Raw genomic sequence first — 16,429 nt, 5'->3', positions numbered from 1 at the left:
CGCGTCCGGGCTCGTCAAAGGTGCCACGAAATGCCTGCAGGAACTCCTGGATGTTGGTGGTCACCGGATCCTCCTTCTCCCACAAGGGGTTCATCCAGGCCAGCGCCTCACCCTCTAGATGGGACATCATGAACGCGACCTTGGCTTGGTCAGAGGGAAAAAGGTGCGGCAACAGCTTGAAATGGAGAGAGCATTGGTTGATGAAACCCCTGCAGGTCTTGGGATCTCCGGCGTACCGGGGTGGTGAGGCCAAACGAAGTCTGGAAGCATCCGAGGAGGCTGCCACGGGAGCTGTGGCCGTGGATTGTACAGTGGAAGCTCGAGATGCCGAGGATGTGACCGACGCTTGCAGCGTGTTCAGACGGGCGTCCACAGAAGTCATGAAGTTCAGCATGCGGGTCTGGGTCTCACGCTGGCGTGTGAGTTCTTCCTGCAAGGCCGCTAGTGCTTCGGCGGGATCCAAGGCCTGTTCTTACTGTTAGGGCCAGGTGGACGGGCAGACCCAGGAGGTGGATCCACTTGGCCGAACACCTTAATGAAGGCAAGGGGTCCGGTAGCCGGAGCACTACGGGTAGCAGGACAGTCCGTGCAGAAGAGTGGAATGGAGAAGTCCCTGGGACCACGGCGTCACTGATGGTAGTCCGGGTGACGGAGCTCAGGTTCGGAGGCCGGGATGTGGTCAGGCAGAGTCCAGAACCGATGGAGCGAGAGGACGGGTCACCACAGGGATCAGAGATGGTACAGACTGACGAGATGGCAGATAGTCAGCGTTCGGGGTTCGGGAATCAGCAGGACCGGATGGCGAGGCAGGAGCGGCTCTAGAAGAGAGATAGGTGAGTATATCACAGAGACACAAGGAGACCTGACTCCTAGCTTAGGAAACACGAAGAACAGGCCCCGCCCACTTGGACATTACACCCCTTTATACCCTGTACCTGTGTGATCAATATCCTGTCTGTGGACGCTGGCCCTTTAAGAAAGGGTCAATGACCGCGCGCGCGCCCTAACGCGCATGCGCGAGGCCCGGGTGCCAGAAGCCAGTGCAGGGAGCGGCGAACAGGAGGCAGGAGAGCCGGGCTGGAGCGAAGCTTCCGGCGGACGCTGGGAGCGGGGACCGGGACGCCTGGGGATCCTAGGTGAGGAGGCCTGGAGGCTGTGGAGCGGGGAACGCCGGACAGAGGAGCCGGGGAGCGACCCAGGGAAGCCGGGGAGCGTGGCAGGGGAGCCGGGGAGCTGGACAGGGGACCCGGGGAGCGTGACACATGGCATGATATTTAGCCTGGGCCAGGTGCAGGAACACACATTACTTATATACATTTCTGTATTTGTAGTCTGTGATCTCGTTGAATATATTCAGAGTCATGCAGCTGCATCATATCAATTTTCCTTTGCCTTGGGCCAGTACATAAGTCACATGAAGCTACATATGGCCCACAAGCTGCCTCCTTTAGCATCGTAAGTGTATAAATTTACTGTCACTTTAGTTTGTCAAATGCAAATGATATATGCGGATTAGCCATTATTTAGGTTAAGTTAACAACATTTATCTCTTGACAATGGCACCTATAAAGGGCTGGGATGTGTTAGACATTGAGTGAACAGGCAGGTTTTTTTTACGTGTTTGCAACAGGAAAAATGAAAACTCGACAAGTGTTAGAATTTGAGTTACTTTGACAAGGATCAAGTTGTGACGGCTACTTCTTCAAAATGGCAGGCCTCTTGGGGTTTTTATAAGTGGTGGATAAAATAGTACCTACCAAAAAGGATCTAAAGAAAGCTGGCAAACTATCATAGAATTATGCTCACCCAAGGTTCATAAGTACACGTCCAATCCATGGAGGTCCAACCTTACAACTTCCAAGACATGAAGGATCTCCTGTTAAGGTCTTACCAGGGTTGAATGAAAAGTAATGCCTCCACCTTCGTAACTCCTCAGCAGATGGCAGTACTGGAATGCGGCAGGTACTGGACTGTCTGACTTGCATGACAAATAAATTCAAGACAGAGTCCTCAGCTGGAAAAATCATGGCATCAGTGTTTTGGGATGCAGATGGCATTATCCATGTTGATTTCCTTGAACGTGGAAAAACAATCAGTTTAGAGCGTAACATCGCAACGCTGCAAACTTTGAAACAACTAAAAAAAGTCCAAAAGGAAAAGGGAAATGTTTCCCTGCAATATGACAATGCCAGACCATACACATCACATGCCACCATAGCAGAACTTCAGAGACGGAAGCTCACCACTGTACGTCATCCTCCATACAGTACAGATTTGGCGCCATCTGACTTCCATCTGTTCCCGATAATGAAAGAAGATCTGCGGGGACATCACTATGTATCTTATGAAAAAGTTGAGAGAACAGTGAGAGTCTGGTTCCGGAAACAGGGTGTCGACTTCTTCCGTGATGGCTTCAGAAAACTTGTTCATCGTTGGTAGAAGTGTATACAATTGTCTGGTGATTATGTGGAAAAGTGAATATCAGTAAATAAAGAGCACATTCTAAGGAATTTTTCTGCAATTGATTTATTAATTGATTTCCCCATCGAAAGCCAAGGTACAAAGGTGGAGGTTTTGCTTTTCATTCAACCCTCATAGTAGCAGGTACCACTGGACACCTTCTGAGATCTTCTGGTGTGCATACCTTAAAGGGTCAAAACTATTTTAGCACTTTGAGGGGGTCCTACACAATATTGCATACGTGATTTGAATGTATGGTGTGACGCACTGGCAAACCAGGTAGTCACAGATGACTGCAGCCCCTCCAGGGTGCAGGAATCACCTTCTCCTTGGGATTCCACCAACAGAACACCACACACAGGTAACAGCAGCCACAAAAGCCTAGTCACCCTCCCGGGACAATAGGGACACACCAGTGGGCGGGACCAGGTGGATGGGAACACCCACCTAGGGGTCCTGAGGTGTCAGGGGAGGGAAGTGAGAGGAGTGTTGAGTGGTAGTTAGGGGTTAGAGCCCCTGGACTACTGGACTACCTGAGCTGACTAGGTGGCAGACGGCAGAGCAGGGCCTCAGGCGATGGATATCCGGTCGCGGGAGACCTAAACTGCCGGTGCCGACAGCGGGAATCCGGTCCTGAGGCCGTGCACAGTAGGGGTACCTGGACCCCAGTGCAAGGACCGCTGCAAGCACCTTACCGATTAGCCACCAGGGGACAAGGTTCCAGATCTTGTCCCACAAGTAGCCCAGAGAGCGAAACGGAAGACCAACGCGGGGGATAGGGTGTCCGCAAGAGCCCACAGAGATCCCAAGGGTCAGATTTTGCGGGCAACGGCTCCCACAGTACACAAAATACAGGGAGCGGATTTCTCCCGTTTTATGCGGGTTAAGTCAACACACAAGAAACTACAAGTGCAGGAGGAAGGGCCCCTGCCCTGTCAGCCCGTGTGTGGGACCAAGTACACCCCTCCAGAGGCTCCCGGCATCCGGCCTTGGTTTACCACATGGACTTTTTGTGATTTATTACCACAGTGAGTACACCGGTATCATCCGGTCCATTTCTAAAGACTGCTCCCTGCTAGCCTGCATCATCCTCCGGGCCCCGGGACTACACCTCCCCTACCCGTGGAGGGGATTCCACCTTGCTGCCCCACTCCATCAGCCCCGAGCGTCCCATACCAAGGCAGCGACGGTATCACCAACCCTCACCGCAACCCACGGGTGGCGTCACTGACAAACTCTTCCCCTGTAAATATCTCTTTTCTGTTGTTGTGGCCGACGGGCCACTGCATGAGCCCCGGATCCGGTTGCCACTTGAGCCCCAGCCACAATCCCGGATCCGAGCGCCTCGGGTAGCCTTCCCTGACGTGGTCAATCACCCCCTGCACACGACATATGGCTCCTCCATGTAGTTATAATAAACAATACAGTCTCGGATGAGATCAGGGACAAAAAGAAAGATTGGTATCCGCTCACCTGTAGCCAAAGGAGGGGTCACCGTATCCAGGACTCGTGCAAGGGAAAGGGTATACTGGCAATCCAGATTGTAGACAGAGGGTAATCCAGCAACAAAGTCCAAGGGATATTAAAATCCAAAAATTTTATTAAATCAAATTAAAATCCATATAAAAAAAGGTCCAAACAGGGTATAAACAACTGTCAGATAGGATGCATTTCGAACCCAATGGCTCTTAGTAAGTCTCTGACTGACTAAGAGCCATTGGGTTCGAAATGCATCCTCTCTGACAGTTGTTTATACCCTGTTTGGACCTTTTTTTATATGGATTTTAATTTGATTTAATAAAATGTTTGGATTTTAATATCCCTTAGACTTTGTTGCTGGATTACCCTCAATCTCGGATGAGACTATACGAGTAATATGGGTAAAGTGCTATAATGGCCAACCTCATATCATGAAAGAGACAGATATCAATTGCTTTAATATCTTCCGGCGTGATTTCTTTTTTTTTTAGATACTTTGGTTATAAGTCATGCACCACTTGACTTGGAAAACAATAGTTATTTTCACTTGTATCTCTTAATAGCAAGCAACTGGAAAGTATAATAGTAGCCTTCATGCTTAGACACGTTAGTGCATTAAGTATACTAGGACAGATCTTGGCCCAACCCTGTGAAGACACAGACCTGTGCATTGTGATGTTACCCTTGCATCATTTCATTAAGAAGATTTAATGAGTCTAACAATTAACCACAATTCAGTTTGACCTGGAATTGCTGGAGGCCATGTGATGGGATAATCAGCACCATTATACCACTGGAGATATTAGTGCAACCAATACAAAAGAAGAACGTAATGCATCGGAAGCCGACAATGGGAATAGGATATGACCATATTTCCGAGCCAGTAAAAAGCACAGCATATTTATTGAGGATTCAGATTAATAGTGTGTAAATTCTTATATTTGGCAATGTGTTTCAATTCCTCTTCTTTTTTTACACTTTACTTATTTGTACTCTGTTTAGCTCTTGCTGCTTTGGCAAGAAGGCCATCATGTCTCATAGTCAGTTTTAGTACATGTGGCCCACTGAGGAAAACTTTATGTTACTACATCTCAGTGAACGTTTATGGACTTTAAATGAAAAGGATGATTGTAGATTTGGATCTATTGATCACATACAAACTGTATTATCTACAGCGAATATAGAAAGCATATTAATTGCTCATGAACAGTTCTCTAGTAGCGATGGGCAAATCTGGACTGCAAAACTCCGGATCCGCACAAGTTACCTAATACTGTACATGTGTACTGATCCTAGGTCCGGAGTCTCCAGGAAACCCTGGGTGACTATCCGGATCTGGCCACTCTGATATTAAAAAAAAAAAAAAGATAAAGGAAAAAGAAAGAAAATAAGAATAAAGCAGGTGCGTTATACTTAACAGTCTGTGCGCAGCTGTAATGCTACTTCCGGGGCCTCTTATTACCCTCATGCATATGTACTGTTTCCTCCGCCCACTGGCTGTCTCAGCGTCTGTGATTGGTTACAGTCAGGCTGCGCCCTGTTTAACAGCGTGTCTGACTGCTTGGAAGCTCACATGCTGTGTGTGTACCCATAGTGGTGTAAAGATAAATAAATAAACAAAAAATTGGCTTTGGGTCCCCACATATTATGATACCCAGCTGAAATAAAGCATAGAGCTACAGGCTGGAGCCCCCAGCCGCGTGCTTATCTTAGCTGTGTATGAAATTAAAAGAGACCCCATGCAGCTTTTTTTAATTATTTAAATAAATAATTTAAAAAAAAACGTTGTGTGGTCCAACCAAATTTTGATACCCAGCCATGATAAAGCTGACAGCTGGGGGCTTGTATTCTTAGGCTGGTTAGGCCCATGGTTATTGGGAATCCCAAGCTAAAAATAGCAGCCTGCCGAATCGTTTCTCTGCGTTTTTTTGCAAAGAGAAGCAGCTTTGGTGCTGAAATTTATACTCCATATTCCTGCACCAAATCCGCATCTCCTGGCAAAAAAATTGCCTCACTACTGCATTAAAACCCCATTGTGCTTTTGATGCCGTTTTTTTTTGCCAAAAGATGCATGTTTGGTGCAGGAATATGGTGTATAAATTTCAGCACCAAATCTGCATCTCTTGGCAAAAAAACGCAGTTTTCTGCCAGTAGATGCAGGTCTGTGAACCTGAGGTAAGGATACTGAGTTTAATGAGGTCACCTGAGGTCAGTTTATCTGCAGTCTCAGTCAGGTGCCATTGAAACCTCCAGCTGGGACTGCAAATAAACTGAGTGATGTCACCACTCATCGCTGTGGCTCAGTCAGTCTCTGCCTGAAGCCACAGTGTACAAACATGTCCTATGCCCACAGGCTGTGACTTCAGTATATAGGCCCTTGTGTGGATTATGTCAGAACTGGGTGTTTAGGATAATAAAGGGGTGAAAGAGGATGGATTTTTTTACATTTTATTTCAAATAAAGGATTTTTTTGTTGTTTGTGTTTATTTCTTTTCACTTGCAAGTTAGTAATAGGGGGGCCTCCCATTACTAATCTAGGGCTTAGTGGCAGCTGTGAGCTGTCATTAACCGATGATTACCACGATTCCATCGCACCAGGGCAATTGGGATGAGTGCCGCGGATTGTCACATCTAATGGATGTGACAATTCTGTGCGGATGCAGGCTGCTATTTTTAGACTGCAGGGGCCCAATAACCATGGCCCTCCCCAGTCTGAGAATACCAGCCCCCAGCTGTTGGCTTTATCATGATGGGGAATCAAAATTGGGGGCACCGCACATAGTTTTTGAAATTATTTATTTAAATAATGTAAAAAGCTGCACAGGGTCCCTCTTATCTTTATACACTGCCAAGATAAGCACACGGCTTGAGACTGCAGCCTGTAGCCGTATGCTATTTCTGTGCTGGGTATCCTAATATTTGGGTACCCCATGCCAATTTAATTATTTTTACACTAATATACATACACAGACAGCGTGTGCGATTACAAGCAGTCAGACATGCTCTGATACAGGGTTGGGGCGCAGTCTGACTGCAACAAATCACAGATGCCGTGATTGCTGGTAGGCGGGGGAAGCAGTGCATATGCATGAGGTAATTAGCAGCCCCGGAAGTAGTGTTACAGCCACACGGAGACTGGTAAGTACAATGCACCTGCTCTAATCCCGTTTTTACTACTATTTTAAAGTGTAAGATTTTAAAGCGCATGATTCAGGTCCCTATATTACATGGGGATCGACATCTGGGCAGATATCCGGGATCAATTCTGGGCCCGAAACGGGTTTTTTTTTTTTTTAAATCTGGTTGGACCTGCTGATGCCAGTTATCTGCAGGTTCGCCCTTCACTACTCTCTAGCATAACTGTATGTTCAGATTGTTAACCCCAAGTGTCACAATTATGCCAAGCCTATAAGAATAGGCCTCTTGACATATGTAGAAGCAGAAAAAATCAACTTCATTAGAGTAGAGGCTAGAAGTTGTAGCTGGTCAGCACACAGAATCTGTTTGATGAAATTTTGTATTTGCTATATTTAAGGGGAACCTACCATTAGCAAATTAGACACCTATTTAGACTCAAGGCATGCTTGTAAAGCATACCTTTCTTGTAGTTTTTCATTTGGAAATTATAGCGCAATCCATCTCTGAATTCTTAGTTGCCAGTACAGTTGGCGGACGCTGTACTTTTAACTCTCAAGCCTGTCTGTTTATTTCACCGCCCTCCATTGGCTTTCAGTTCATGACTGACAGGTAACTCTTCTTTCATCCTCTGCTTAAGATTCAGGGCAGGTGCTGAATCATTGCCCAGGTTCGCCTCATCAAAGGGGGCAGCACACAAGCAGATCACTAGCAAGAGTCGGTCTATTGATCTGCGCATACGCCTCCGCTTTTGATAAGACAATACCATATTGTTATACTGCGCAGGTGTCAGAGGAATCAAATAATGCTTTATTTTGGCAGCTAGTGTTGCATAGTTTGCTAGTGAAAATCTTCTCAACCTTTTTCTATTGTTGCCATGTCAATAGGTCAATAGTCAGAATTAGAGATGATCGAACCTGATATTTGGTGTTCGTTTTTCGTACCAAGCACAGATTTTACAAAAAACCCAGAGTTTGGATTTGGAGTTCGGGTGCTTTACGTATGCAAACCACTCGTGCGAGCATCACTGTGCTCGGGTACACTTCGTGCTCAGCCCAGTGCGAGCGGCTTGCAGTGTTTGAACGGATCACACTGGGGGTAACAAAAGCATGATCAGATGTAGAGTGCACCAATTTGATCTAAAACTACATCAGATTTTCACACAAGTCCTCAATATAGATATAGAGAATATCAAATAATACCAATAGAAACCTAAAGCAAATGAGACAAAACTTGAATGTATTTTATTGGGATTTTATGGGATATACCAAAACTAAGTACGGTAGCAATTACGGTATTTGTGAAATGTAAAGGAAACCGTACATGATTTTCTAAATATTTTAAAAATCTAATTCTGAAAACTGTGACATGCTTATCTGTTCAACACCCCTGAATCTATACTTTGTAGGACCACCTTTCGGTGCAATTACTGCTGCAAGTCTTTTGGAGTATATCTCTACCAGGTTTGCACATTTATAGACTAAAATTTTGATTTGAGATCACGACTAAGCCATAATGCCGAAACGCGTAGATTTGCCCACAAGCAGTTTGCATCAAAAATTTTGAAGGATAAATAAAAGGATCCTTTTAACCCCTTCAGCCCCGGGGCACTTTCCGTTTTTGCGTTTTTGTTTTTTGCTCCCCTTCTTCCGAGAGCCGTAACTTTTTTATTTTTCCGTCAATCTTGTCATATGAGGGCTTGTTTTTTGCGGGACAAGTTGTACTTTTAAATGAAACCATACGTTTTACCATATGGTGTACTGGAAAGCAGCAAAAAAATTCCAAGTGAGGAAAAATTGCAAAAAAACTGTGATGGCACAATAGTTTTTGGGATGTTTTATTCACGGTGTTCACTATATGGTAACACTGATGTGTCGGTATGATGCCTGAGGTCGGTGCGAGTTTGTAGACACCAAACATGTATAGATTTACTTGTATCTAAGGGGTTAAAAAAATTCACAATTTTGTCCAATAAACGTGGCGCACGTTTTGCGCCATTTTCCGAAACACGTAGCGTTCTTATTTTTTGGGATCTATGGCTCAGTGACGGCTTATTTTTTGCGTCTCGAGCTGATGTTTCTAATGGTAGCATTTTTGTGCAGATGCTACGTTTTGATCGCCTGTTATTGCATTTTGCGTAAAACTTGCGGCGACCAAAAAACGTAATTTTGGCGTTTGGAATTTTTTTGCCACTACGCAGTTTACCAATCAGATTAATTGATTTTATATTTTGATAGATCGGGCATTTCTGAACGCGGCGATACCAAATATGTGTATATTTATTTATTTTTTAACCCTTTAATTTTCAATGGGGGGAAAGGGGGGTGATTTGAACTTTTAGGTTTTTTGTTTTTTTTTTTAATTTTTTAAAACTTTTTTTTTACTTTTTTTATTTTATTTTACTAGTCCCCCTAGGGGGCTATAGCGATCAGCAATCCGATTGCTGATCGCTATCTGCTGATCACAGCTATACCGCTGTAAACAGCAGAAATAGTCACTTTCTTTTTTCCTCTGCTCCGTGCCGAGGAAGAATGAAATTGAAACTTCATAGGAGCAGGCGTCATCACATGACCCTGTGCTACGATGGCAACCACCGAACGTCACGTGATCACTCCATGGTCGTGAAGGGGTTAACCAGACCTTTCAGGATTGTGCTGGATTACTTCATTTTCTGGATTGAGGTTGGCTGTTCCTGCCACGCTCCTGGACGGAAACATGGTACTACAGCAATTCTGTGAGCTGACAGTTTTTCTACAAATATTTTTGCATATGCTAAAGATTTGCAGGCAAATTTATGTATGAAATAGACAGGATGATTGTACATAAAATGAAGGTAGTCTCACATTCAAAGCTGTAGTGGAGGGTGAGATATGGAGCCTGAAAGTTCAAAACATTGTTACCCTTTTGTTCATCGGAAATGTTGTCGAAGAGAATAAAGTGAGCAGTTGATAGGAGAAAACCAACCAACATAACAAAGAGGCTGTTTTTGTAGTGAGTTGTGGGCTAAAAGTCCTCCATAACAGTGTGCAGGACTTATTAACAATTACCAGAAATGTTTAGATGGAGTTATTGCTGCACAAGGTGGTGACACCAAATATTGAGAATAAAAGTTCACATACTTCTGACACTCACAGAGACATGATTTTGATCACTTTCCTCATTTACAAAATAGTATTTTTGATTAATTTGTTTGATTTGGGTTTTTTATCTACTTTTAGAACTTGTGTGAAAATTTGATGTAGTTTTAGGTCAAATTTAGTTAGAAATATGAAAAATTCTAAAGAGTTCACAAACTGTTAAGAACTAGAGATGTGCGAGCACTAAAATGCTCAGGTGCTCGGTACTCGAGTTGAGCAGGCCAAATGCTCTGAAATTGCTCAACTTGGGTATCGAGTATAATGGAAGTCAATGATTTTCCAGTTCAGCTCTCTGTCCACATACAGCCAGCCATAAACAGAGCAGTTCTGGGGATGGAGGGTGGGGTTTTTCGTTTTTTTGGGGTGCAAACTACATCTGAAAAAGGCTTTACACCCAGTAAGAGCCATTAACAGACTGTGAATAGCTCTCCCTGGGGTACATGCATAAATCATGCAGCGAAGCAAGCATGTGCGTTGTGGTCATTGTTTCACGGACAAAACATCCGAACACCCTCTTTACTCAGCCAAACACTACAAGTATCCGAGCACCCTGATGCCTGAATTATGGATTCACAACTGGCTTAATGATCGTGCACAATGAGTAATACTAAATGACTACATATCAACCTGGAGGACAGTTACAAGCGGGGTGCCTTAAGGCTCTGTCTTGAGCCCAGTACCGTTTAATATCTTTATAATGGATCTGGACAACGGAATTATTGGGGAACGCATAAAATCCGCAGATGATACTAAGGCTGTGTGCGCACGTTGCGTTTTTTCATGAGTTTATGCAGCGCTTTAAACTGCAGCATAAATGCATGTGTTGTGCGTCCCCAGCAAAGTCTATGATAATTAAGCAAATTCCTTGTGTTTTAAAACGCAGAGATTTGGATGCCAAATTTTTGACAAAATCAATGCGTTCTAAAAAGTAACATGTCACTTCTTTTGTGCATTTTAGATGCTTTTCCCTGTCTGTCTGTGGGAGAGCAAGCATCCAGAACGCATCCAATCTGCTTTCAAAATGCATCGTTTTGGATGCGTTTTGAAACGCACATGCAGTGACAAGACGCTGCAGATTATTTGTCAAGCCAGAACGCAACGTGTGCACATACCCTAAGATAGGAAAGAAGGAAAATCACATCAGGCGCATGGAGAATATAATGGCCGTCACTCAGGATTCTCACAAAGGCTACGATGTGTAGCCGAAACGCGTTACAACTGTCAATTTTTTCTACACATTGAAGCTGTGCATTATTATGCTTTATATGCTTTTTATTCTTACAACTAAGCGTGAATAAACAAGCTGGAAATTTATCCTGAGTGGCGGCCATTATATTCTCCATGCGCCGGACGAGATTTTCCTTCTTTCCTTCCTGATCACACCAGTTGACGGTGCCTGTGTTTGTCCGGGCGGCAGGATATGCAAGAAGTACATCAGAAGGGGTGAGCTCGACTTGGATTTTTTATCATACCCTAAGATAGGAGTAGTCAACACTAGAGAGGAAAGAGAGCGTATTCAAAATGATCTAGACACACTCGAACAATGGGCCGAGGCAAAGAGAATGGTGTTAAACAGGGACAAATGCAAAGTCCTATATCTGTGTAAAAGAAATGTAAAAAGCATATATAGTATGGGAGGAATAGAACTAGGTGATAGCACCAGGGAAAAGGACTTGGGCATAATAGTAGATCCCAGATTCAACATGAGCCAACAGTGCAGAACTGCAGCTAAAAAGGCCAACACAATTCTGGGATGTATCAAGACAAGCATTGAATCTAGATCAAGAGAGGTCATTATTCCCCTATACTCTGCCTTGGTCAGACCCCACCTGGAATACTGTGTACAGTTCTGAGTGACCCAATTCAAGAAATACATCGATATATTAGAGCAAGTCCAGAGAAGAGCAACCAAAATGGTAGAAGGTCTGCAAACCATGTCATATGAAGACCAACTAAGGCTATGTTTACACAGAGCTTTTTTGGTAAGTTTTACTGCAGCAAAGAATTGACCAGCTCATTCTTTAAAGGGAACCAAACATCAGGATTTTCGTGTATAAGGTGCAGCCAGTGCAGTACTGGCACTATCAAGCACAGGCTGTACATACCATTAGTGGGCAGCTCGTATGTTTAGGCTGTGAAATCCATGTTTATAAAGTTTGAAAATTCATCCAGTTTTTGATTGACGTGTGCACCTCTGCTGATAATGTCCGGGCGGGTTATGCACATGATTCCGCCCCCCCCCACCACCTGTTCCTCCCTCTCTCTGGCTGTATGCAAATTTCTAATCTTCAGATGCACTGTGTTGGAGTTAGTGCCTGCACATAGCGCTCATCTCCGGTGCCATGTTTTTGAAGCCCGCATACAGTGTTTGGTGTCTGAGAGGGCGGCGCATGCGCCCTCGCTTCTTCATATCTCGTTGTGACCGCGCACGCTCCCGTGGTCACAACAGGACTGGAGCACAGCTGATCGAACTGATTAGCTGCAGCAGACGTCTGCTACGATATCGTCTGCTGCAGCTAATCGGTAAGATCAGCTGTTCTCCAGTCCTGTTGTGACCCCGCGCGCACTCTCGCTGTCAAAATGAGATATGAAGAAGCGAGGGCGCATGCGCCGCCCTCTCAGACCCCAAACACTGTATGCATATCATATATGTATATATATATATATGTATATATATATATGTACAGTTAGGTCCAGAAATATTTGGACAGTGACACAATTTTCGCGAGTTGGGCTCTGCATGCCACCACATTGGATTTGAAATGAAACCTCTACAACAGAATTCAAGTGCAGATTGTAACGTTTAATTTGAAGGTTTGAACAAAAATATCTGATAGAAATTGTAGGAATTGTACACATTTCTTTACAAACACTCCACATTTTAGGAGGTCAAAAGTAATTGGACAAATAAACCAAACCCAAACAAAATATTTTTATTTTCAATATTTTGTTGCGAATCCTTTGGAGGCAATCACTGCCTTAAGTCTGGAACCCATGGACATCACCAAACGCTGTGTTTCCTCCTTCTTAATGCTTTGCCAGGCCTTTACAGCCGCAGCCTTCAGGTCTTGCTTGTTTGTGGGTCTTTCCGTCTTAAGTCTGGATTTGAGCAAGTGAAATGCATGCTCAATTGGGTTAAGATCTGGTGATTTACTTGGCCATTGCAAAATGTTCCACTTTTTTGCACTCATGAACTCCTGGGTAGCTTTGGCTGTATGCTTGGGGTCATTGTCCATCTGTACTATGAAGCGCCGTCCGATCAACTTTGCGGCATTTGGCTGAATCTGGGCTGAAAGTATATCCCGGTACACTTCAGAATTCATCCGGCTACTCTTGTCTGCTGTTATGTCATCAATAAACACAAGTGACCCAGTGCCATTGAAAGCCATGCATGCCCATGCCATCACGTTGCCTCCACCATGTTTTACAGAGGATGTGGTGTGCCTTGGATCATGTGCCGTTCCCTTTCTTCTCCAAACTTTTTTCTTCCCATCATTCTGGTACAGGTTGATCTTTGTCTCATCTGTCCATAGAATACTTTTCCAGAACTGAGCTGGCTTCATGAGGTGTTTTTCAGCAAATTTAACTCTGGCCTGTCTATTTTTGGAATTGATGAATGGTTTGCATCTAGATGTGAACCCTTTGTATTTACTTTCATGGAGTCTTCTCTTTACTGTTGACTTAGAGACAGATACACCTACTTCACTGAGAGTGTTCTGGACTTCAGTTGATGTTGTGAACGGGTTCTTCTTCACCAAAGAAAGTATGCGGCGATCATCCACCACTGTTGTCATCCTTGGACGCCCAGGCCTTTAATGAGTTCCCAAGCTCACCAGTCAATTCCTTTTTTCTCAGAATGTACCCGACTGTTGATTTTGCTACTCCAAGCATGTCTGCTATCTCTCTGATGGATTTTTTCTTTTTTTTCAGCCTCAGGATGTTCTGCTTCACCTCAATTGAGAGTTCCTTAGACCGCATGTTGTCTGGTCACAGCACCAGCTTCCAAATGCAAAACCACACACCTGTAATCAACCCCAGACCTTTTAACTACTTCATTGATTACAGGTTAACGAGGGAGACACCTTCAGAGTTAATTGCAGCCCTTAGAGTCCCTTGTCCAATTACTTTTGGTCCCTTTAAAAAGAGGAGGCTATGCATTACAGAGCTATGATTCCTAAACCCTTTCTCCGATTTGGATGTGAAAACTCTCATATTGCAGCTGGGAGTGTGCACTTTCAGCCCATATTATATATATAATTGTATTTCTGAACATGTTTTTGTAAACAGCTAAAATAACAAAACTTGTGTCACTGTCCAAATATTTCTGGACCTAACTGTATATATGTATGTATACCAAAATCCTGATGTTTGGTTCCCTTTAAAAACCTAACCAAAAAGTCAGGTATTTGACAAAACAGTCAGGGAAAAAAACTGATGTGTTTGTGTGTGTGTGCATGAGATTTCAGAAATCTCTTAGACTTTGCTGGGACTATAAAAAACAGCTTTTTATTAGCATGGATTTGCATAAAACCAAGGCACATCTTCAGCTAAAAAACGCAGCAAAAACTTACCAAAAAGCCCTGTGTGAACATTGCCTAAAATAACTAGGCATGTTTAGTTTGCAAAAAAGAAGGCTGAGAGGAGACTTAATAGCGGTCTAAAGATATCTGAAAGGTAGTCACAGTGCAGAGGGAACAACCCTATTCTCATTAGCACAAGGAAATACAAGAAGCAATGGGATGAAACTAAAAGGAAGGAGATTCAGATTAGACAGTAGGAAAAACTTTCTGACAGTGAGGGCAGTCAGGGAGTGGAACAGGCTACACTGGATATAGTGAGCTCTCCATCAATGGATATCTGTAAGTGGAAGCTGGATAAACATATAGCTGGGATGATTCAGGAAAGCCTGCACTCACAGGAGGTTGGACCCGATGGCCCTTGAGGTCCCTTCCAACTCTACCGTTCTATGATTCTATGATAAGTACTGAACAGTGCCGAGCACGTTCGTTCAACATTAATAAGGACAATTGTATATACTGTATGTGTCTTGTTAATTCTGTTTACTATGCCACATTAGTGTTCAGTGGCTTCCAATCTATTATCACATTAAAGTATGTGGTTTGAATGTATTTTTTTTTTTTTTGTCACCGCTTTACAATCAATGGAAAGTATGAACCATTTCCTACTCCTATATATAAATTTGTCTTTTTTTAGAAAAGCTAAAAAAAATACTTTTTCCACGACAGATCTATTTCCACAAAGCTGTGTCACTTGAGAAAAACAAGTGCTGTGGTCTAGTTCTAGTTGTGGTTAGCGGTGATAGAGGAAGTCTTCGTTTCTCTTATATCACAGTTTCCATGAGAAGCTACAAGCAAATGAGATAGCAGTGAAGCAACGGAGAACAATTACTCAGTGCAAAAATACCCTCCAGAGAAAATCTGAAGTTACCCATCAAGAATCAACGTTGTGAATACATTTCACTCCATGTCTGATTCTCAAGGAACTTGTTTAATGGGAGGCTTTCAGCCTAGGTGCACTTTAATTGCTGTGCTTTGCCTTGTAGTTGGTATGTGTATTGCTGCTGACAGACCGGACTAATGTGCTGCTTCATGTCTCACATATCTTGCTGTGAAAATTGGAAGATTGCAGACTTGTAGCCTGATTGGTATAGATATTGAGCAGTGCTATTTGCTGGTATAGACTGAGGATTGATTAGTAGAATTTACCTTACTGTGCTTTGTGGCTAATTTTAGTATTGTTTTTCTTGTGCTGCAAATTGAGTTAGCCAACTGTGAAACCTACGGGTTTAGCGAGCATTTAACTTTATAACTACTTTAGAAACGTCGGTCATATTTGGTCTTCTTTTTTTTTTCTAATGTATAGTGAAGGTTTTTGTGTGTGTGATGTACAGAAAGAAAGATTATATACTTCATAAATGGTACATACATTTGACTTGTCACATAAAAGCAACCTATTTAACCCTTCTTCATCTTCTTTCTTATCTTCATCTTCCTTTAATAATAATAATAATTTTATTCATTTATATAGCGCTATTAATTCCACAGCGCTTTACATACATTTGCAACACTGTCCCCATTGGGGCTCACAATCTAGAGTCCCTAACTGTATGTCTTTGGAGTGTGGGAGGAAACCGGAGTACCCGGAGGAAACCCACGCAAACACGGGGAGAACATACAAACTCCTTGCAGATGGTGTCC

This window comes from Anomaloglossus baeobatrachus, chromosome 4 (assembly GCF_048569485.1).
Source record: "Anomaloglossus baeobatrachus isolate aAnoBae1 chromosome 4, aAnoBae1.hap1, whole genome shotgun sequence".
NCBI classification, from domain to species: domain Eukaryota; kingdom Metazoa; phylum Chordata; class Amphibia; order Anura; family Aromobatidae; genus Anomaloglossus; species Anomaloglossus baeobatrachus.
This window is presented reverse-complemented; position numbering follows the sequence as displayed.